General features: G+C 36.6%; 1 long non-coding RNA gene across 2 annotated transcripts in view; it reads right to left on the bottom strand.

The window, feature by feature from the left end:
• LOC148051015 (uncharacterized) overlaps window positions 1-24,957 on the bottom strand; it is a 238,173-nt gene that overhangs the window by 102,428 nt on the left and 110,788 nt on the right. For both annotated transcript variants that reach the window (XR_015700448.1, XR_015700449.1), the window contains exons 3-4: window positions 19,416-19,693; window positions 12,186-12,301 (exon numbers count right to left, since the gene is read on the bottom strand). This is a non-coding gene — a long non-coding RNA (uncharacterized LOC148051015). The remainder of the gene's footprint in view (window positions 1-12,185; window positions 12,302-19,415; window positions 19,694-24,957) is intronic.

Genomic DNA, 24,957 nt, shown 5'->3' with positions numbered 1-24,957 from the left:
GTAATTAAGGCAAATATTCAAATATAAGAATGCAAATGCTTCAGAGTCCATCCAAATTCTGAGCTTTTTCATTTCCTGCTTCACAACTTAGCTGTGTATCTTGCAAATTTCCACCAGATTTCCAAAGGTTCAATCACATCCAGAATCTTTTAGAAAGAAGCTGGAAATGGATTTTCAAAGGAGAGATTTCAAATTAAAGTAAAAATGCTAAATTCAGAATTCAGGTGAGAAGTGTCTTTGACAGAGAGAAATGTGTTTCCACAAGGGCCCCAGCACTTACATGGACTTATTCTGTTCCACAGACTTGAACAGAAAAGTGAGTCCTGATTCTAAAACACTAGGCTGAAGGAAATGACTTTAAAAAAGAACCAGCCAAGAACAACTACCTTTTTTTTTTTTTTTTAAGCTAGTGCCAGACATTTGTCTACTACAGCAAGTGCTTTGAATTTCTGTATGAAATACTCCTGATGTTCTAATTCTGGATTCTCTCACACAGAGTCCACCCGCTGACACAGAGTCAGTATTTGCTGACTAATCTTTTGTTTGCAACATCACTAATGCTTTCTTCCGACTCTGGGGTTTTTGCCTTCTCCTCTGCAATGTGATATGTGTCTTTACTGGGAATTAACTAAATCATGGTAAATATAAATCCATATATTTTCAGTATTTATTCGATCTGTGTGTTTTGCATTTATGTGCTAGCAAAGGAAATGCTCTGCCATCAAGCTCTACAAAGGCACTTTCTATATCATTGTATTTTAGTGTGTGTGAGTGCAGTAAGGGTGTTCTTTCCTCCTACAGTGCTGTCCTATGTTTAATTCTCATCACCGTTCAAGGTGTACTGTGCAGTTTGTAGACCCCTCAAATTTCTGTTTAGTGTGGAAAAAGGCATATGAATTTTCCTCTTGTCAAAGGCATCTTGTTAGTATCACCCTTCTCTACGATCAAGAGTCCCCAAAATTATTCTGTACACCTTTTCTAAATTTTCCTTCTTATTCTAAGGAGGATCATAAAGGCATTAACCAAGAAGACTTTTGCATGCTACTCAGCATTATCACATCTGTACCACTTTTTGAAGGGAGCAGATTTATGACAAATATTTGCTTTATTTCACCAATTTATCCCAATAAAGCCTATAGCTGTTAATGGTTGTTTATATATTTCTAAGCAGCTTTTCAGCCTAGAAATACTGGATACATACCGCCTAGAAAATCCAAATAGATACTGAAGTTCATAAATAGAAAGAACCTGACCACCTATTTACAACTAGTGAATAAACTTTGAAACAGATTTTTTTTAAGGCATGTGAATTATTAGTTGCTGGTGAGACTGCTGTGAGAATATAGAAAATGGGTGAAATGTATCACAGAAAAACAGTGCATAAGCACAGCTTCTTCAAAGTGTTGGTCTAAAATAACATTTAATTATTGCTACATTTTAAACTTTGTAGGATATAACACCATGTAGAAGTGTGACTTTAAAATTAGTGTTTGCAAGTGCCTGTGATGTAGGTGAGGGGTTTTAGCAAGCAGCAGGTTTTAAACCTAAAATTACATTAATTTATTTGCTGCAATAAGATTAGGTAGATTAGTTATTGTTCAAACTGATTTGTTACACAAAAGAACAGCTTTTACATTACCAAAAAAAAACCCCAACAAAATCTCAGAGAAGTGTTCATGCTCTTGTACTCCGTTACTGTTGGTAAGACTCAACTAGAAATGCAAGATATGTATAAAGAGTAATTTTGTCTCATTAAATGACAACACTAGTGGTTCCTCTTCATCTCCTTAATTCATTTCTTATAGTTTTTCTTGTCACATCCACTTGTTTTATGGCTTACTAACTTGCAAGTTATGGTTGTAATTTATGGTCAAAATTGAGTGGTAGCAAATCACAGAATATTTTCATTGATTACCCTAAATTGTCTAATCTCCTGTATGTTTTTAGGACTTGATTGGGTGGTATTTACTGATTGCCTTCATCTAATTTAAAAATCAATCAATAGCAACAATGAGAGGTGGTGGATAAATCGAGTCTAATGCAGCATAACTGCAGCAAATATCCATCAAAGGCTCATTCTCAATCAAATTTGTGGGAAGTTTTAATACATAAACCAAAATGTCTAAAAGCCTTACTTCTAGAGCACATCATTTTAAAATTGTGCTCTGCAATGTGACATCTTATTGCTCTTATGCTGTCTATTTAGGGCGGTTTTCCACTGCTAAAATGAACATATTTCACTACAATAAAACTGTAGCAAACAAGAAAAAAAAAGTCATCAGCTTTGGTTTAAAGGCACTTTGTTCCATCTTCCTCAATATTATCTGTATATAATAATGGGAATTAACATAACATCAGCTTTTCATATAAACTGTGTGCATTTTCCCCGAGATAAACATTCTAATAGGTGTCTTTATGGGAAGTATGTTTTCTATATTGAGAAATCAATTCATTAAAGTTGATCCTTACATTGTTCTTTTTTTAAAGCATCATTTATTTCCAGAGGTTTTGGATAGCAAATATGAAAGAAACTGTCTGGAAGGCAGTATTCTAATTTCTTGACTCTATCAGAGCAAAGACACCTCATGGAGCAAAGGACAAAGAGTAAATGCAAGCCTTCTCTTCTTTTTCAAGTGATGGCAGTACAAACGTAAAATGCTTCTTTCTGATTTGTCATGAGAAAACATGACACCAAAAAACCATTTTATTTTTGAACTACGTGTGGATCTCCACTTTACATTAGCTCAAAGTAAGTTTTCTATAGGCACATAGAGGTAAACAGTTACATAAACTGAGGTCAGAATTATGTCATCCTTTATAGCCAGCTGAGGACCTAGTTCAATAGCCTGGAAAAACAAGTTAAAACTGGCCTCTATTCTTGAAAGAATTTTAATCCATACTCAGAAACTGGTATTTAGTATAAGAATTTATGCAGTAAATATTCAATGTAGATAGCTAAGAAGATTCAGCTTTTGTTTCTTGACAACATGGGACATATGACGCTATATACTTCTTTGGCAATAGGAGGTTCTGTCTTGTGCCTCCAGGTGTTAATACATGACCAGTGAAGGAGAGGAACTTGGAGGTTTTGGGCTTTTCTGCAATTTCACACTTATTTGATTTTAATTTGAGTCAAGGGTGCTTATTAGTAGATAGACATTCTTTTTTACTGTATTTAAATTCAAGCATATAAGATGAGAACAGCCAGGAACAAACTCTGAAGCATTACATAAGGAGACAGAACTGAATTTTACCAAAGATGTCTGTTAAGCAGAACTTTGAAAGAGAAAGCACATATCCTTTCCTAAATATTAAAAAAGGATAAGGGTTCTTGATTAACCAGAACCCAAACACTGAAGTCGCACACATCAAGACCTGGGAATTCTTTGCTTTGTGTTAACGTTACAGCTGACCACTCTCTGAGACAGGTATCAACACCTGTGATTCTTAATTTTTGCATAATCCAGATGAAAAAACAGAAAGAACATTTATCATCATGCTATCACAGTCATATTTTCTTTCAAGTGTTAAATGTGTCTCATATTTGTAAGGATTGTTCTTATTAATGTTATTTTCATTCCCTTCTACAATTTTGATTTTGCCTGGGATTAGAAGAAGAATGGGACAGTGCTGAGGTATTAAAGCAGGGGCTTTCCTCTCCAGTCTGCTACACTTTCTAACCAAAAGAGGGAAGGGTAAGGCATCTTATGAAGTGGTTTTCTCTCTTGAGAAAACAAGGTCCAAGAGCTTTGGATAGTTCTGAATTCACTTGGATGAAAATTCCATGTTTTGGTACTTAACTAAAGAAAGTACAAGTTACATGTCTACAATCCACCACTACTACAAACAAAACTGCAGATATGTACCAGATTGGGCAAACACCACCACTCTGGAAAATACTTCTTCTGTTCCAATCAATTTTAAAGTAACCTTTGCTGCTAAACACTCTTAAAAAAATCTCTGGCCCAAGCAACAGATCACAGCACACTTTACAAATATAAAAGACAACCACCAAAGAGAACCCTACCAGCAGTCTGCTGTTTATTAAAATTCTGACATTCTGAGATATCTTCTTGCCAAGGGCCCTCTTACAATGACATCTGTACACTTGTCATTACATTGCAGTTCACATTACTTACATAAACATGCCACAGGGAAACCATGACTGATATAATTTTTGTAAGATTGAAAGGTAGCCATTGTGATCATTAAAACAAACCTGAGAGAGCCTTCCTGATGATGGAATAGATTCAGTTACTTCTTCCTTCTTTGTGGGTCATTAGTTAAAAAGGGGAAGGTGGGGGCGGAGGGAAGAGAAGGCCATATACTGCAGGTGTTTTATCCTTTGTAAGGAGACTGCACTGAGACAAATGATTTTAGCTGGCATTTTGTACACACCGGAGATTGCTTATCGATCCAAATCAGAATATTCAGGCTGGCCCCGGGGAAAAGGCAGAGTATTTTCTGAGGGAGTTAATAACCTGGCAGCTGAGCTGTCTTGTCCAATTCACTGAACCTAGGGCTCTAATCAGGCCAGAGTTTCTTATTTTGAGAAATCTTGCCATATGTGTCTGCTAGCCGCCTTCCACTCTATTGGACCAGTGACAGTGATTGAAATGACAGCCTATAGATGGAGCCTAATCAAATTGTTTATTATCAGCCTAAATCAATATGTATAGATTGTTGAAACATCACTGTCATGCCATGGAAAAGTCATACTAATACTACATGCTGCAGGTGTAATTCTAAAACGTATTTTTCCATCCTAAATTACATCTGAATTTAACAGAGTAAAAGAAATTATAATGGTGTATGAGACAGTGAAAAATATACATGTTTACACATTTCAATAAAATAACATTAAGGATTAATGTTAAAATGTCATGTTGTGCACCACTTAAATACGTTATCAAGTTCCTTGTACAGAAGAGAGGCAACAGAGCTGTGGGAAAGGAAAAAGGGATTGAAAAGAGAAGTGTTTTGCCTGTTGTACACAGAGTTCTGTGTAAGCATGTTCTGCAGCATGAATCAAATTCCAACACACCTAAAAAGCAAGTTTTGAGGCATCCAGACTACAGAGATGAAACATACAGTAATGTGAATTCCTTTGATACTACACACATATTCCTCCCAACAGCCTTCCAAAGAGCTTGGACCATGAAGTCTAATGATTTCATAGGGAGGCTAGCAAGGCAAACAACTTGCATTCCGAATTTAGGAAAAAAGAGATGAAATGCAAGCATCTAAAATTTAACCCAAGAGCTGGTTTCATAAAAACCCCTGTATCTTATGAAGACTCTTGAATACTCTTTTTGCACAGAAAAGACATATATGCATTATATGGAGAAAAGTAAAAAATATTTAATCATACGCAGTGAATCAGATTCTACAGGCTTAATTAATATCTCAAGCAGAATTGTTCAAACATTAAAAAATGAGATGAAGAAGGGATATTCCTGAGGGCATGGCACTGGGTGGAAGTCTCTCAGATTTGGGAGAGGACCAATAATCTTTTTGGCCCTGTCAAGCTCACCTGAGCAGTACACATCTGAAATTCCTCTCTAGTGTAATTGACCTGAAATGGATAATCACTGGAGTGCTTGTGGCCCAACAAGAGTCAACTGTGTAGTTTATAACTTTTGAAGTAGGTCTACTGGCAGAATTTTGCACTACCTAATATGTCCTGTGGAATAATTTATTGCCTTGCTCCTCAAAAAAGAATTTTCAAAACTATTTTAAAGTACTCTGGCAAGGTAAAGGGGCCGTAACCTCAGAGTAAATTATACTTTTTGCCTTGAAGAATGGTGTAAAGTAACCTTCAGGTTAATTAATCTTTGCAATGCAATACACTCCTGTTTGAATATCATTTACATTGTGTGATTATTGGGTTGAGTCAAACGCATAACAACATTTAGCATTACGGCATATGTGTTAATAAAAATAATATTGCCTTGTAGGTTGTACTGATTTAAAGTGGTATGTTTTTCCTTGGATAAAATGTACTTTTCTTACTGTGTGCATTCAAAGCTCTCCAAACAGCAATTATCTTTGGCTGACTGATTCTTGGAATTTTCCTATTACATTCAAAATAAGAATTAATTTGTTGCCATTTTAAGAAATAAAGGTACTTATTCAGCATAAAACTTTAGCGTATAAGTCTCTCTAAGTGTATGCTTAAGTCCCTCCTGAGACAGTAAAGAGGTTAAGAAGATGCATAACCCTAAGTTTGAAATTATTTCAGTGGGACTTTCCTTTGTCTTAAGTTTTGAACATACTTGTGGCATATTCATGGCTAAGCATCCAATATGAATACAGGTGGCTGAGTTTGGCCTACAGCTGGCACAAAAACAAAATTTAACATTACTTTTAAAGTGTTTTGACTAAAATCCAGCAAAGCACTTAAGCTGACACACAGTGCTGATTTAACTATCTCAGTTTATAGTTACACTGGTGCAATTTCCTAGCATGGATACACTTCTGCTAGTATTTATCTTGGCATAACTTAGCAAGACACTTTTACAGAAACGAGTGCCACTGAAAGTCGTGGAAGGATAGGGCAAACCTGCAAGAGATAATACCAAAATTGAATAAACTGAAAATGCAACAGCTGGAGGAGCATAAGAAATGGAAAATACCTACTAAATTAAAATATGCTGTCAGCTTTCTTTAAATGCACAATGAAGCATTCTGGAATGTTAAAGTCACATATTCTCTCCCCCAAGGGTCTGGCCTGTTCCCTAAAGATGGAACACCTGCCTGGTGATGTATTTCATTTACACAGTAAGAACAGTATCACTAGGTCCTCTGCCCTCTTTGACATGGAAGTTAGAAATCCTACAGTGAATGAAGCCAGAAAAATCTCATGATTTTCAACATGGTGGTTCAGCCATTGTAGTCGAACACTATTTTTGAAAATTGCATTTTCCTCCTTCAGCAAAAATCTTTTTATAATGCTGGAAGAACATTATTCCTTTTTTCCCCCTCCCTTATCAGCAATGGACAGGCAGAATCCTGCCAAACACAATTTTCCCAAGAAGTGACTCACTAATCATGTACCCTTTTCTGGGTCTGTGACTTGAGACTGCAGTCTGCTACTGAGCAGCCACACTGAGCCATTAGGGCTCCAAATGAAATGATACATGATTTAAATAAAGAGAATGCTAAATCACCTGCAAAATCAGAACTTTGGGGTTTTTTTTCACTGGAAATTTCCTATGAAATACATATTGCATTTTTGACTGGTACTCATTTCAAGTTAAAGATGATTTTGGCCTTAATTTACACATGCAGCTTTGTGCATGAGACATAGCCCTGTATCTAACACCATGGAAACAAATTCACTGCTGATCATGAAATACACCACCACATGACCACAAAACTTCTGATCTACTCCAATAATATTTGACAAGCACATTTGACCCATATTTCTCAAATATTGGTACTGAGATATTTTTATTACTCTGTGTGACTGTTGAAAAGGTCATCTTAGCTTTTGCACCTTGAAGTCCTTTGTTACCTACTTACAATATTTGAAACTCTCAGTCAATCCTTCAAAACCTTCAACAGACCAATGGTGGCATTTCTCAGCACACTTTTGCCAATGTGTCCATTCATATGTGAATTCATTTCACAAATAGTAGCTCCTTCCAGACTGTGGAAGAAATGCCTAGATTATACTTTGTATACTGTAAGACCCATTGAGCTGGATATGCTCTAATTGTTGGGTTGAAACATGAAAACCTGTTTTAGGTTCTGCATGGCATGCAGTGAAATCCCTGTTACAATCTTCTGACTCTGCTGAGAATATATTATTTTGGTATCATTTTTTCTTTTTGTTAAATCTTAATGCAGCCAAATGACTCAAGAGAACAGAATGCACTATTTTTTTTTTCCTTTTCAAAGGATCTTCAAGGGAAGAGTTTGACCACAAAGAAGGGAGATAAAAATGAAGAAAGAATAATGACCTTATTATATATTATTTACAATGCACAATAGTGGTCAACAGTGTCACCGTTACCCAACTTTCCAATATTTGTGTCTCAGTCGTGGATATCACATACTAATGGGAAATATACCTAATAGCTTAGTCCTACCTTGGGAAAGGACTGTGTCTAAGACCCTCCTATAAAACTGGTAAAATTCTTACTTATACCACACTTAGTGCTTCAGTTATTCCATTTCTCTAGATCCATTCATTTTCTTTTTGGTTATTTCTGTTATGGGCTGATTTGCTTTGTCTTTGCGCTAAATGGGATGTAAAACTAAGCGCTACTGATACAAGTTCTACGGTTTATTTGTTGCTTTTTTCCACCTTGCTTTCTACAAACAGCAAACAAGAGAAGATGCACAGCATACTAAATTCTCATCCCGTTCAAAGAACATGCTTCCAAATTAAATTCTTCAAGATGTACAAAATGACAGTATTAGTCACCAGTGCAAACCTTATGCTGTCCCCTTCTTCATAAATATTCCAACTGTCAGAATGTTGCCATCTTTCATTAAACGCATCACTATCTATCAGCATATGGACATACTAAATGACTGAACATTAACCCCTAAATACTTGTTTTCTAACTGTACTTGAAAGCACAAAATAAAAATATTCTATTTAGTATTTTCAGTGATCTCTGCTATGCCTTAAGTATATGCTGTAATTTTCTATACAAAATAATACTGCCAAAATGAAGAACAGAAGACATTTAGCCTCTAGCAATTCACTATCAGTTTTCATGGATATCATAAAAAATTTAACAACTTCCCTTTTTGTCATATGAACCATACAGCCAGTGACTTTAAGATTAAGTAGATTTCTCCACTACCAACAAATGAAGCCCTATGTTGAACTATTTCTAGTTTTCTCAGTTGCACTGTGATGTTGCTAATTAAATCCAGTAACATCACAACAAAGCTTTACTTGTTCTCAGGCTCAGAAAATTTGCAACCTAAACATCAGAACTAAAAAATTACTATTCCAATAAGAAGGGAAAATATAGTATAATATAGCCCCATGCCCCACAGAACCTCTACACATAGTACTGTTTCACTTCAGATGCACAAATAGTTGATGCACTGTACAAATCAGGCCTGCAAATAGGTTTGCCTTCCAAACTGTGCTTCAGACCTCATTACATTTAATAGTTCCGTACCAAAATGCCAAGTCCCTCAACAAAAATTCTGGCCAGATTTACGTACTTCAAAAAAATAGTACTGAAACAGAGAAACATGGAAAAGTGTAATATTAGAAAGTTCTAAATTCAAACTACGCTTCAGCAGCATAAAGGGGGATTAATCAAGAACTGCAATGGTGAATTTCGAGAAGAAAGAGTTTAAGAAGTGATACCCATTCCAACAGTGCCATGTCATGCTGCTAGGCTTAATTGCAGCACCTTTTCTCCATCAACTGGAAAAACATTTCCAGTGCTGTTTGCAGATAGTGCTGGCAACCATTCTTCTGCATGTCCTGCATTCCCACCCTCTGTGTGGAGTTAAGTATAACAGAGATGACATGTGATCCCCTGGACAGTCCAGATATACTTCTGGACATCTAATCCTATTTTGCTTTAACACAAGAGACAGTGGTAGGTAGTGACCATGCTGATCTAACATGTTAAGATAGATCTGTAGAAGTGTAAATCAGTCCTAAATTAGTATTAATATCTTTTTATTTTCTACCAGAAGGAGGTGGGTAAAATTAAAAAAAAAAAAAAAAGAAAAAATTAAGACTTTTGAAATACTTTGGGACGCTTACCTTGATAAACACTAAGGAGAAATCTAGGGATTTTGTCTGCAGAGAGAAAATAGTCTAAATTGTCTGGAAAAACTCATTGACCCAGTCAGATTGTGTGAAGCTTGCGATCAAATACAGCCCCGGGCTCTCCTGCCTTATGCACTTGTGCATCTTGCTCAGAACACATAGCTCAATGAAAAAAACCACTATTTTACTGTGATAAAGACTACAATAGAATGATGTTTGCACAGGCATGTGTGAGTTGCTCTTCTTTAGGTGGCTTGGAAACATTACATTCAAGGTTTGTTAGGTGTAAATTTATAGACACCACATGCAAAGGATTTTAAGGTTTAATATATTCAATTATTTTAAATAGAACAATGAGTACATCAACGCTACAACAATACAAATTAATCAAACAAGAAAAAGTAAAGTAATTAAAGCTGAGCAGTGAGACTGATGAATTCACAGGTAGAGAAAACTTCTGCAATGCATATTCAAGAGCCTGAGTAATTAGATGTAGCTGTAGAAAGATTGTTAACATGTCCTTTATTGTATATCTTTGAAATCTACTTCACCGAGCAATCAAGTACATTGTTTTTATGGCTCACTTCAGACAACTACAAAAAAATTAGGGAGTAAAGACGGTCCTGTGATTTAGGAATAGGAGATAGGAAGATTCTTGAATCTCATTACTTCCTATGTTGCTCTAAGCAAATGACTTAATTTCCCATCTGTAAAATAGTGTGACAATCCTTCTGTGCTTATGTGGGCTAGGAGGACATGTATGTTAAGAACGCTCAGATGGAGAGCATAGAAATGAGTAATAGTATCACTCCAAGTACACAACTACAGAACTCACCATACCACAAGTGTTCCATATAATCAAAGCTAACACATACCTCGAACTCTGTCTCTACTGTCTCAAATACGTGTATTTGCAAAAATCATGCAAATGCTTCCTTGCCATTATTAGGCAGAAACTTGTATCACTAGTCACTAGAAATTCTCAGATGGTTTCATCTGTGGAAGCTCAGCTAAGCTTGTACTCAGTCCTGCAAAGTGCTGAGTATTGTCAGTGCTGGTCCTATGTGAGAGGATCTGAATTTCTGCAGTACCTCTGAATATGAGACAAAGGTTAAGTTAGGTCAAGTTAGTACCTCCTCCAGGCAGTGTTTCAGATCATCTCGTTCGGGTCTCCATTCTGAATTGCCCTCTTGTTTGTTCCTTTTCTGTGTTGACTATAGCAAAGCCAGGATCACTAAGCATAAATTGCTCTTTTTGAATACTCCCAGATCACTTCCAAGAGTTGGCATCTAAATTCATACTAGCATAACTTCCAAGGTGAAGAGATGAACCTAACAAAATTAATCTGAGGAAACTGTATTCTTTAAGTCATGATAGCGTGTTTTCTTTTAAATCCAGATTCTGGTTTATATTTGGCAGCACATAATTTCTGGATTAGCCCAAATAATTCCAAATAGATAATTTAGTAATCAGGGTATTACTCCCATGAGCAAGACTTAATGAGCTCATAGCAATTCTCAGATCAGTAGTATATAACTACAGTATGTATTTGCAACTCTCTGGCAGGAGAAGTGCCGCATAAGTAAATATTTTAAATGAAATAAATGTAATATTTTAAATGAAAGTCAGTTTCAACTGTTTATCGTAAGGTAGCACTGCAATTAGGAATGATCTTCACTTACTGCATTCTGACCAAATATGAATCTAGGTCAGTCCTCCTTTGGAACAAACATACTAAGTGATATAGAGCAGATGAATAGCAGTGGATCATTGTGATAACATAGAAGTGAGAGAACATGGTGAAGATTTATATAGCTTCATTTTGCAAATCCTTCCAGATTTTTACATTTTCTTATCTTAAGGTGATGAGGACAAATCTATAAAGACTCATACATATAGTAGTTCAACCATATTGAGTAATTTTTGTTGGAATTCTTTGGAATAGACACGAACAATGATAATGTCAACAATGTGAGATTAGCTCTAACATTGACCATATAAGAAAGTCTGTGTAATAATCTTATCCTGTGAATCCAAATAACATAAAAACCCAAGAAAAAGCCACGTTGTCTGCCTTGACAATAGTGTAATAAATTATTAGTCTGGCATAACAACATAATGGAGGAAAAGAGTACAGAACATCAGCTTGAATCAAAACACTGATGAGGCAATCTATTTAAAGTGATCTGATTCTTTAAGTCTCTGAAAATATTTAGTGCTCCTCCTCCCTCAGACTTTGTTTCCCTGCAATGATTGCAATTGTTTTCAGATAGAGATTCAGTCATCTCTGCTCTCACCCTGACCTGATCCTTAAAACTTGGAGTTTTAAAACTATTTTGCTTAATAAGGCACAGTGCTCAAAGCTGCTTACTCTATCTAAAACATTCATTCTATCAGGGTTTTATAATGAAAAGTTATATAAGATCCTTACCTGAATGCACGTGGATTTGACTTGGAACTTTCTCTCAGACCCTCTAAGGTGTCATTGTGTGGATGGAAGATCAGTTTTATGTTTATCCTCTTGTTTCTCTGAAACTGCCAGTGAACCTGTGAAATGGGGAGCACGCCACATAATTAGAAAATTATCCACTGCCAACTTTCTATTACCCTATGCCTTTTCTAAAAGGAACAAAATATATGTCATACTGACAGTACTTCAGACAGCTAATACAATAAGCTCTCAAGAGTTTTCAGCAGTCTTCAACTTAAATAACAAACACTAGATAGTTTATAACATGGTAGCTAAACCTAAGCCCTTTAAGGAGCACATAACCTTTGAGTACTTAGTATACAGCACTAACAGTGAAAATCATAGTAGAATAGTTGTTTCTTAGGCTGAAGACTTTCCTCTTTAGGCTGAAGCCCAGCCATGTTCCAATCCCATAAACTAGGGCTTCAATCTTCATAGAAAGTTGTATTTCTGTAACAAGCATATTAACAGGAGGGGACTTTTGCCTCCACGCTCCCATTGTTAGGTTGGTTACTCTTTATATTACATTGGCACAGAAAAGACCTTTTACAAAGTGAAAGATCTGAAAGATAATATCAGCAGAAATGATAGTGACTGATAGGAATCCAGGAGAAAGTCCACAGGATATCATTTAGGAAAAAAGGTAGCAATATTTTGTAAAAAATTCTTCAATGTGAAAAGTGGGAAAAGAGGATTCTCCTTATGAAAACTAAACACTGGAAAACTCTTTAAGGGCTCCCAGTTCAAAGGGTCTTTTTCTGTTTGAAATGCTTGTGTCATTAAGTATTGCTTCTGTACCTCTTTGAGGAATTTCAGTGTTACACAGGTGCTAGTTCAACACACTGTGAGAAAGTTACTATAATGACTTTGCCTTTCAGACAGCTAAGTCACACTGAGGCCCGTATACTCCTGAGTGCTTCTCCTGAGGATGCAGTGCAGGACACTGAGAATGACTGGAGATAGGACTGAAAGGTGCATCCTCTTCCAGTCCCTGGCCATAGCCCTGTCGTAGCTGGTGAGGCAGTGCTGGGACTGCTGCCAGATTTTCTGAAAATGATGTCAGGAAATGAAGGTATTGTTTCCATCTCAAACACGATTCAAGAATTAGACAATGAAACTCACACTGCTGTCAATAAAATTTTGGCCAAAGGTCAAGAAAATGTCTGGTGAGAACATTGTAAAAGGAACTGAAAATATATGTCTCCAGGTGAGAAGGAAAAACACATCACAGAGTTGTGCCTCAGCTAATGCTATATGAACTGTGACAAACTATCTTGTAGTACATTCATGCATGTGTTTTCCAGTTGCAGCACGAAGGAAGTATTCTCTGTATCTACAAACAGATGACTGCATACCTTGTATCAGAGACTCCAGGCAAATTATTCAGTACATTTCTAACAAGCTGTTAATAGCTGTGGATTCAAAAAGCTGAATTACTCCATAATAATTATTTGCTGTTAGACTCACCTTACCATCCTCTGTTTATTTACAGTTATGTAAGGTTTATCTTGACCAGGTAAATTAAAAACAGTTATCCACGCTCTACTAGAATTGTTAATATGTCTCAGAAAGTACCAAAATAACATCAGTTTTCTAACAATGTTCAGCCTGATGGCAGTTAACTCATTCTCTAGTACAGTGCTTTCCCTTAATGCACCAGACTATAGCGGCTCAGCTGTAGAGCTTGAATGTGGACTGAGAAATCTTGCTTTCCAACCCTTATCATCTTCACTGTTGATGCCAAGCTGCATAGCTTGGCAGCTCACATCCTACGTCTACAACATACATGGGAACTGCTCTGTCTCCTGTCCCTGACACTGTGCAGTGCTCATATTCCATGCTTCCAGTCTGGAAGCCACTAGGTGACACAGCAGAAGGTATTTTCTTGATGCTTGGGTGCTGATAGTGAAGTTCTGTTATGTTCTTGTATTTCCTTCCTGAGCTGTTGTCTGATGTTGTTACTTACAATGTGTCTGATATTATTTTCAGTGGCCCTGGCATGTTTTTTTACTGGAAGTCAAATTTTGCAAAAGCCCAAACTTTCTGAACCTTTATCTTTTTTGATGTTTGCTAACTAAACAGGGAGGGCTGTTATGGAGTACATGTCCCAGTGAGAAAAGTAATTTCACTCTGTTCTTAGAAATGCATAACTACTATGGGGGAGAATAACATCAAAAGTCACTGTGAACTGTATGATTCTGAAATGGAGATTAGAAAAAAGGACTCACAATAGAAAAAAGAAAAGAAGAAAAAAGAAATCCTTCCATCTAGCATTAACATAATCAAGGAAAACAATAATGCATATTCTTAACCAAACTTTGATACATTTACTTTGCAGTATTCCATATGACTATACACACATTCACACAATGTTTCTTAAAAATAAACAAGTGAAAAGTAAAAAATGCAACTGCCAAAGGAAGGTTATTTATGTTCAAACTGTACTGGAGAAATTAGTCAAGGGCAATTCATGCATGTGAAAATATGATTTCTAACAATGCCAAGGTCGATAAGACCTTAGGGAGTGAATGCTAACCATACAAATCAAAGATGCCTAGAGGCGGTTTTGAAGATGAGTGGCAAGGCTTTAATAGTTTTAAAAAGCCTGTTAATAATCCCAATGAATAAGCAATGATACAAGAGCAGCAAATAACTTGTTTATGAAAGGAACAAACCACTGTTAGATGTCTTTCTCTCCATGGATTGGATTGCCCAAGCCCAAAATCACATGCTTCTCTCCTATATTTCTTTTCTGTCCCACAATTATACCCACTTAAACCAGAGAAAGCAGTGGCACTTAATCAGGCTGTCTAAGGAGAGTTCAGATGGCTTACAAGGTTTTCGCTTGACTGCCTCAGCCTACCCTGCCATTTGCCCCATGATAAGGTCCCATCCCACACTTATGGCAGGAGTATATTCACAGAAGTAAGTATCTGATTCTTTCTCCGACCTGAAAAATGAATAAAGACGCCACCAGTCTAAGTGAATCTGAGCTGCTGAATTAGTTTGATTGTAAAATTTTAATAAAAAGACAACTTCAGTGGCCAAAAGACTTTTATAGGAACATTTCACCTTTTCCCAAGATGTCTAAACAGAAATTATTTTTTTCTGAAAATGCATACTGGCTACTGATTTTTTTTTTTGTTACCATTTTCCCATAGTAGATGAACAAAAAGCCAATGCCCCCCCACCCCCAATTGAAAATTGACAATTTTTCATTTTAAGCCCAGACCCTGAACTAAGAGAGTACTTCTGACTAGCTGGCTCCAGACACTCCTTTGGTTGCCACTGTTGTAATATCTAAACATCTCTTAAGTTTCAGGTTGTCTTTTTAAAACCTTGGCTAAGTTAGAACATATTAATTTTCCACACAGCTCAGATATCTGGGATACACATCTAGTCAAAGATATCTGAAATCAAAGTGTTTTTTAAAACAACTTTTTGAAGCAACTCATTTTGAGTCATTAAAAATAGCACGAATTACTAACAGGATGAATTTGTTTCTGAGTCAGATCCTCCAAAACCTAAACAAAGATTAATTCAGAATAAAGCTGGCAATTAGAACCCACTGTGTATTTATTTGTTTCTATTAATAATTAATAGTACATGTTTGAATGTTCTTGTATTGTGCTATTATCTCACATTTTAGAAAATACAATCCATGATAAGATCCTGGTTTTATTATTGAAGAGATTCAAACCATTTTTTATGTTGCTTCTGTGTAGGTAAACTGTTAAGTTGCCACAATCCCTTTCATCACAAACTCTTCATTTTCTCATGCTCCTATTAAAAATTCCCATGATTCTTCTAATCTACTCCTCTTCTCTTCTTGGTCGTTGCTTTTTAATAGCTCTGCCATCTTGATATCAGAAAAAAAGAGCTGGACTACATATGCAGAATCCTCTCATTAGGGATAGTGTAATTAATCTAGCATATTCAGAACCTCAGCATGGGCAAGCAGCAAGAGTCAGAATAATGAGAAAACGAGGACACTGTGGAGAGCAAATGAAAGTAGATACTTATGGACCAGTTGAATACAGCGAGAAGACTGTAACCCAAAGTCATGCAGCCAATTTAAATATGTTGGAAAAACGTGCAGGACAAAGAGAAGGAAGGCAAAGAGGGGAGCCATCAGCCAAATATGCAAAACTGTTGTGTCCTGCTTCACACAGCTCCAGGCAGAAATTGGGTAGAAATTGAGCAGATGATTGTGGAGTGTGTATATCTGAGAGGCAGAAGGGCAAGTCTCGTTAATCTTGATGTCAGAGACACTTGTGTTACTGCATGAATCCTTCATGTCTTTTTGACCTTTTAATCTTTCTCTGTTTAATCTTTCTCTGTTTTCATTCATTTCCTCTATTCCTTGGTCTCAGGGCCACTCTGAAGTCAGAAATTAGAGAATTTGATTCAAATTTCCAAAAGAGTGAAAGAATATTTGATCACACATAAGTATAGTTTGATCAGCAAGGGTGGTAGTCATCAAAAAGTAAGTGCCATAACCGCCTACATTTTTTTCCTACATAGTTGTGCACAGATTCGTACTCTTACAAGACAATGCATTGAACTTAATGAAGAGGAGGTTTGCACAGTCCTCTCGCTCTGAAGAGGGTAAGAGTGTTGGGTAAACTGCATGGAAAATACAGATGGAAAATACAGTAAGACCCTATTACACTTATTACAGTCAGTGGTTATCCTGGCAAATACCTCACTGAAGAACATATGGAAAGCCCAGCGTCACAGCTATCCAAGACTTCTTGGGGTTCTTGAGACTAGACCTGTACACGGTTGATCCCTCACATGAAATTTCTCCCTCCCTCCTTTCCTTACTGTAGAGAAGGAAGAGAAGCTAAAACATGAGTCCTCTTCCTTGAGATAAGTTGGTAAAGATCAAACATTATTTGCATGAGGTTTCCAGTAAGAGTTTGCCAGAGGACAAAGGGCTGTATGGGCCAAGACAAACCAGAAGCTCTACAAGTGGAGGAGGACTGTGTTTGTTGGCTGAGTTTGGAATCAGTTGAAGCCAGACCACAGAGCCAACAGCAGCTCTTTCTAAATTTTTTTTTTTTTAATCTCAGCACAGCATGCAAGTAATTTGTTATGGACTTGAACTGGAGAAGCCAAGTATATAGTATTGTGGAATTGACATCCAAAAAATATAATATTTCAGGTTAGGAGACCTGTAGCTGGTAAGTTGAAACCACTATTTCTGTTTACATTCCTTTTTCTGACTTGGTCACAGCACTCTTGTATCCTGATATATTTACCTTAAATGCACAGATATTGCTTCACATGCACTTCTTTGGCTTTTTTCAATGCATACAAACATGTTCACAATGTTTCAGAACTACCACCAGACTTTACTACCAGCAAAATCAGTTTCTGTTTTTTTTGTTTATTAGATGCAATGAAAACTTCTGCCTGTGGATGCATCTGGAGTTTGCTGAAACATGTTGCCTAGTATTCCCAACATGTTCTCATAAAACCGATCAGCTTCTCTAAGACAAAAATACCACTGCTCCCTGCCTGCACACACCATTTTGAAAGGTAGAAAGAGTGAAGTTGTACAGACTATAGATGATGTAAAAGTAATACATAACCTATGAAGAGGAACTGTATCATACTTACTTGAGCCCCTCTGTAGCTGTTGGGGTTGACTGTTGTGGTTTCCCTCAAACCCTCTCCTCAACTAATCTCTCATATCCACAGTTTTGGTAGGCTTTCCCATGGGGCATGCAAGGAACACATTGATCTCCACATATAAGTTAAAGGCCTATATGGGGCATCTTCTTTGGAGACATTTTTAATCCTGCATGAATTCCTTAGCATGGTTGCGCTACTCCACCTTCCACATGGCTGGCAAAATCCACATCATCATCTTGGATGTGGCAACAGCTAAGTGTTAAATGAGGTGGTCCTAAATGAAGATTTGATTGCCCAAAGAGAGAGGAAGACAGACAGGTATTTTCAAATAACATTTATTATTATAGTAGCTAATCTGAAGTGTTTCAGAGTTACTTTAGGACAATTTCAGGACTAACACAATGAAAAAGAACCAGAAAAAATATAATAGCCTGCACCTTGTTTTCTTATTTAAGACCAAAATGTCATAAAATATTTTTTATAAATAGGTAGGAGTAATAAAACCAAAGGGGCATGACCAATTAAAATGTACATTATTTTAAGAGATAAGAGGCAGATGAATTAAGATGATGTTTCAACCCATCTACGGTAATTTATATTAGCTGAGGATCTGTCCCTAAATGCTAAAACAGCAGTCTTTACACTTTACTTCTTTTTTTTCCAGTTCTAGACTTTAAAGACATTTTGCCGTTCAATGGTGCACGGTAAGAGAAACTCTACCGCGTGCTGCTTCTGGGTGATAACACAGCTGTCATCTGCACCAAAATCACTACACAATTGTTTGGGTTTTCTAAAAGATGGAGTGAAGAATAACTACCTAACTATATGCACAAAGGTAATTTTAGCTAAGTAAAATACAATTATACTACCCAGAATTTCTTTTGGACTCGATTAGTAACAAACGTCCCTTGTCCTATGAAAATGTGCCAGGAAATTTTAATTGACTGCGAGTACCCAAGGTTGCCATTTAATACATCATCTGAAAGATGAATGTATTGGGTCCACACTTAACTACCATGTAACCTGCATTATGGTTTACAAGATGGAATGATTTTGTTTTACATGACAGTTATTGGGCCTACTTCTACTCACAGTTATGCCAGTGAAAAATTTGGAACAAGTCCATTAAAGTCAATGGCTCTATAAAATCAGGGTAAAATTAGACTCAGGCCCACCATGCAATTTAATAATAATTGGTATTACAAACTAGGCCACTCTTCTGCTTTTCCAGTTGGTAGCAAGTGGAACCAAACACCAGATATCACACACTTCTAAGATAAAAGATGCCTACATTAAGCCTTGGCCCTTCCACAGAGACCCAGGCTCATATACCTTGTCTGACATGACACACAACGTGCTCAGACCACTGCATGCATATATATTCCCTAGCACTTTGGGAGGACTCCATCATGAAAATGCAGAAAAGTGAGGAATTCAGAAAGGGATTTTTTATTATTACAGCATTTACCTGCATATCACTTAAGAATTACAGATTCTTTTTATTAACATCAAAAGTTTTGAGCCACTTTCTCTTATATGGCTTGAGCTTACCTTTTCTTGTGAGTTCAAGGTTTTCCACAGCTTTAGATCAGGCAGGACTTTGTCTTCTGTTTCCTGACAGGCTTATCATGCTATACAGCATAGCCTTTCTCCTAGTATGGACTTCTCCTTTTTTCCTGTTTCTTCAAATTCAGAAGCTGCAGACCTTCCTGGGACAGCAGTAGAGATCCAGGCTTCATGAAGTGGGGCTGCTTCTGGGGTGCTTTCAAAGTGGGTGTCCTAACTTGCAGTCTTTACTTCTCTGCAGTAGAACATCCTTGTAGAGTTTCCTGAAATAGAGAATCACAGCTTACACCTCAAGAAAAAAAAAAGGGCACGTGATTAGCATGTGCTGTAGTACAAAATGACAAACACTATCCACTGCCCACAACCAGTTTTCATGATCCCCAAATACCAAATACACAATAAGTAGTACTCAGGTGCTCTACCTGATAGAAGCTTTCTTTTTATATCAATCATTAACATCATGTAATTCTGTAATTTATTTATTGTAATACTCAAGTCAGAAGCCGAAATATATGAGAGGAGTATAAAAATACTAGTAAGTGAAGTTTAAGTTCAGCATCTGGTGAAGGTATGCTCTAAGAGTGTACGCTAACAGGTAGGGATTTCTTGTTGTTGTTTTCTTTTCAACTGTTGTTCTAAAAATAGTAATTTTAATATATACTCAATTTGGAAGCTTTTGAACAGAACTAGATATACTATGTTATTCATAATCTATTCTGTACAAATTGAGCCAAGCATTAGATCACCGCACAAGCCACTGTACTTAAGCGCAGCTCTGGGACAGAGGTAGTGGGAATAGAAAGGAAAGAAGATGCTGTATCAAGATAGAAACACAGGGATTTGTTCCCCTGCTTAAGAAATAAGCTAAATTATTATTATTTTCTTGGGAAATTCACACTCTGAAATGAACAAACACAACTCAGTGACTCTTGTCCTCTCCCTTCTATTGTTGGTGTTGCATTACCAAATACTGCTCATTGCTTGAGTTTTTAGATTATAAACTGTTGCTCACCAACAGCTTTAAAAGGATCACATGTATATGAAAAACAATGTTTCCCTTCTAAGTCCACTGACAACCGGCTGACTTGAAAACATATGTTTCTATCTATTACAGCATATGTACAGGTTGATAGCTTTCAAATGATCCCATTTATGTTAGAACTGCTAAAGTGATATTCTATTATTTCACTGAAAATAAAATGTATTGAGACATTTCACATTGTTTTTAATTTTTCTTCTGTTTCAATATTCTTTTAGCTTTGATTTGTGCCATCTAACAACTAAAAGTTATCCAAAATAATTGTTGCACATTACATCCATTACATGAAAGATGATCTGTTTATAAAATGAGATTGTTTTATGAATAAAATACATTGAGAAAATATAGCTGTCTCAACAGCAATTTTGTCAGTTAAAAATACAGTGATATAGCTTGAATTTCTACACTTCAGTGCATCTCATGAGGGAGTGAAATGCTTATTAGATGGTAGCACACATTATTATCCAAATCTTCTTTTATATGCCTATTTTAAGTATTTGATTATTGCCTGGCTAATAATAGGTGCTTCTTCAGTCAAAGAACAGACTAGAGGAGATAGTGTAAATTGTAGCATATAATTGTTCACTGACTGCCATTGAAACTGTTTAGCTACTACTGTATGACAATCTTCCTCTGATGTCTGCAGCCACTGTTTCATGTAACAGCAATTAAAGCTGTGGGAATCAGGAAAAACCCACCCAGAGAGCAATCCCACCCCATTAACTTTTAAGTGCACAGAATACTCCAGAGGACAGGCAAGCCCACCTGGGGCCAGTGAAAAGAACTCACATCAGTCATTGATTTATTGGGGGCAGGAGATGGGTGGTGAAAAGGCTGTGAACCTCCCAGTTCCATAGCACTGCCTAGCACAGCTCATTCCCTGTCTTTCCTTCTGCTCCTTCACCTTGGCCACCACAGTAACCACACAGACACATTTTGGCTGCATCCTGCATTGAACATGCACAGAACTGCAACTGAATTGAATCCAGAAGGGGCTGAGGAGGCTGGTAGCCAAAAAACTATTTCTGAGGCTGTGTTATGGAGGAGGATCTTGAGAGTATGGCAGTTTGGCAAAACAGAGCAGTGAGGGGCTTCTGAGCCAACCACAAATGGATCAGCATGTTGCAGACACAAATAGACTGAAAAAAAACCCAAAAGCTGCGCAGAAAACAGCAAGATATGAAGCAAGAAGCTACTTTTGGAGTCTGATGATTTTATCTTTCAGCATATTCAGAGATAATCTTCACAGGAAAGATAAATGGATAACCCCGCTTTCGAATTGAAAAAATATGTGGCTCACCCCCTAGCCTCCAAAGATTTTAACAAAGTGATTGGAGATGGACCTATGCAACATAAATAGGAAGCATTACAACTATGCTTCTTCCTCTCTAGTGTCAACAAATACCTCAGAGCTAGACTGGAAGCACCACTAGCCGGTCTCAGTGACAAAGACTACACAGGGTATTGTGGGACAGAAGAAAATGTCTTTACTTTTATGAGTGCCAACTCACAGGCTTGCCATGCATGCTCAAGAGGATGTTAATTTTCTGAACAACTACAGGTGCTCAAACCATCCTGCCCTATTGCTTCCTAACCCCTATCAGAACACTCAGAAATTACTGTGGGCACTTTTGCAATAAGCCATTTGTGTTATCCAACCCTTTAACGCTTAGAGAAGCCTTTTTATCCAGCAACAATGTAACAGGGAAGGTGCCAACTGATCCAAATGGGCTCTGGAATGATTTATTCATTCTAGGCTTCTAAGCCCCTTTTCCTCAGTATTAATACTAAGATTAATGTCCCATCAGTGCATTGCCAACAGGAACTTTAATAAAAGCAAGAACAACTAGTTGGCTCAGCTTTCTTTCTACTTAAGGTTAGGACATCATAAAAACAGTAGCCTACAAAGGCTTTCCCTTTAATTTACTTATTACTTTACAAAATGAAAGTAATTTCATTTAATTTAAAGAAAACACACAGATTATATGAACATAAGTACATCACTGCCTAAAGTCATTCATTAGCCATTTTTTTAAAAGGATAAATGTAATATATTTGCGTATTTTTAAATGGTGCATATGCATCTTAAAACTTTTTAAAACCTTAGTGTAGGCAGATGTACTTGAACATAACCAAAACACAACATATACAATACTTAGGAAGGATGCCAGATTCATAACAACGAGTGAAACCCATAGAGTAAATAAGAGATGGGGTGTATCTCCAAACTAACATTAAAGAATTTGTTAGATGTGAAGGAATACTTGTTTATATAAGTATCGTCAAACCTTGATCCCTTTCAGGCCTGTTTATCCACACCTATTACTGTGGACAATACAAGTGTACCACATTGATGGTCTCGGCAGTGTGGACACTTGCCCTTTATTTCACATATGCCATTAAAGTCTTCAACTGCCAATGAATCACAACCAGCTGGGCTAGATTTTGCCCAGGATGACCTTGTGCTTAAGAACTCCTTCTTTTCACTAGCCCTTCAACTACACAGTTTCTACACCCTAGGTCCTCAAGTCTCCAATTTCAAAAATTCAAACCCATCCAAGCCTGTCCAGAAAAGTTTGAAGAACGCACCTAATGAATGCTATTTGAAAATATAATAAAAAAAAACCAACCAAAACCTCTGTGCCTAGAGTTGCTGACACAGTTTAGTGACATTCTAAAAAACTGCAGTGTGACAAAATCACCTAAATGGACTGTAAAGGATACTGCAGACTGTATACTGCATATTTGAATGCGTAAAGTGTATCCAATTGGCATGCAACTGCAAAGCTGCCTAAGCCATTTAAAAGTAAGCTTTCAAATCCATACCTGATCACATTGCTATACTACAAAATGTCCCCATTTCTACCTGAGAGATGTTTTAAGTTCTTTTTCTTATGGTCACCAGTCTTCCTGCCTTCTTTTGTGGAAGAAGTATGTATGCGTGCTCGCATACTTCTCTTTTCTTTCTTTCCATCCCCTGTACCAATTGTTCACCTAGATCAGGCACAGGAACTGCAGAATTTCTGGGTGGTGGTGATGGGTGAGTGGAGCAGAAACTCCATTTCCCCCTAAAAGGCAGAGGTCGCTCAACTGAAAGAACAGAAAGGCCTTTTATTCCTATAAAGAAAAGAAGAGGAAAAAGCTCTTCACAGTGAAGATGAAAAATATTGTATTTGAATCCTGGGAAGAACTTGTTCTTCCTATGCTGCAGAATAGTCTATTCACAGCACAATTCAAACAGCCTTTAGCTTTTCAAATATGTGCAATTGGCAAAAAGGATAATACGCATTTGTTTACATTTTTTTTATTTTTAGAAATTATTTTATGGTCACATTATGTATGTCAGACAAAGACAGTTCATGTTATTCCGTTCAAATAAGGCAGTTAAAATTTCTTAATCATCTCAAGCACTTAGATTTGAAACTTCACCTATTTGGCTGTTATTGCAACAATAATACAGTGTAGGCTTTGATTTGTTGCCTCAGATTTTTAATGATTACTTGCATACTCCTACAAAAGTAGGATTTGCAACTGGCAAGAAAAAAAACCACGGGAACATAACTTATATCTAGATGTCTAAATGGATATATAAAACTGCCAAATATTTGACCAAGTTCAGAACAATATAGTATTCAGTGAACCCCATTTTTTCATTTTCTGAAATGTCTTACCATCATTTTGAAAATTCTCAATTGTTTTCTAAAAAGACATGAAATGTAATCCTTGAATTGCCAATGACTTGCAATGACAAATGGCAAATGTTTGCAAAGAAAGAATTTTGTACAATGTTGGTTGGTGATATAAATAAAGTGTTATATTTCTAGTGTTTTATTAGATACATTATGAAAATCAGTCAACAATGTACAAATTGAGAACTGTAAAAGGTAAAATTGACATCTAGGACAGAGAAGTTTCAAATAGAGGTAATCATATAATTTCTTTAATCAAAGGATACAAACGATATCACATGACATATCTAATCTAACCATTGAGGTACAGATCTGGTTAGGAATATTTACATTTAAAACCAGAGTTCTCAGTTTATGCTGTGCTCAGTAAATAGCAGCAAAATGGAAATTCAGAATGTTACAGTCAGAACAAAAATTTCCTGCATACAAGTTGTCCAGCTTTTCATTTTAAGCTTTACATTTTGTAAAGACTCCCACTATTAAGCTTTTTACTAATTGTAATAATAAAGAGTGGCAGAAAGATACTATTGCTGCTATTAACCTGACAATAATAATGAATTTTTAATTAAGAAGTATTATTTTATCTGTTATGAAAAGATGGAAAGAGAGGTAGACCCATTGAGCCCAAGTACAATGATTTATCCCAGTTTCTGCACTGAGCTTGGAAAGAATTCATCAGATAAACAGCTGAAGGAATCAACCTACCTCTAACTTTTATTTTACCAGCTGAAACTACAAACAATGATTTCTTGTAAAATCCTATGCTAATCTGTATTTGAAACAGGGGTAGACCCAAAGT

The sequence above is a fragment of the Nipponia nippon genome, unplaced genomic scaffold (assembly GCF_047370975.1).
Source record: "Nipponia nippon isolate SJK-2023a ecotype South Korea unplaced genomic scaffold, ASM4737097v1 scaffold_7, whole genome shotgun sequence".
Lineage (NCBI taxonomy): Eukaryota > Metazoa > Chordata > Aves > Pelecaniformes > Threskiornithidae > Nipponia > Nipponia nippon.
This window is presented reverse-complemented; position numbering and strand designations above follow the sequence as displayed.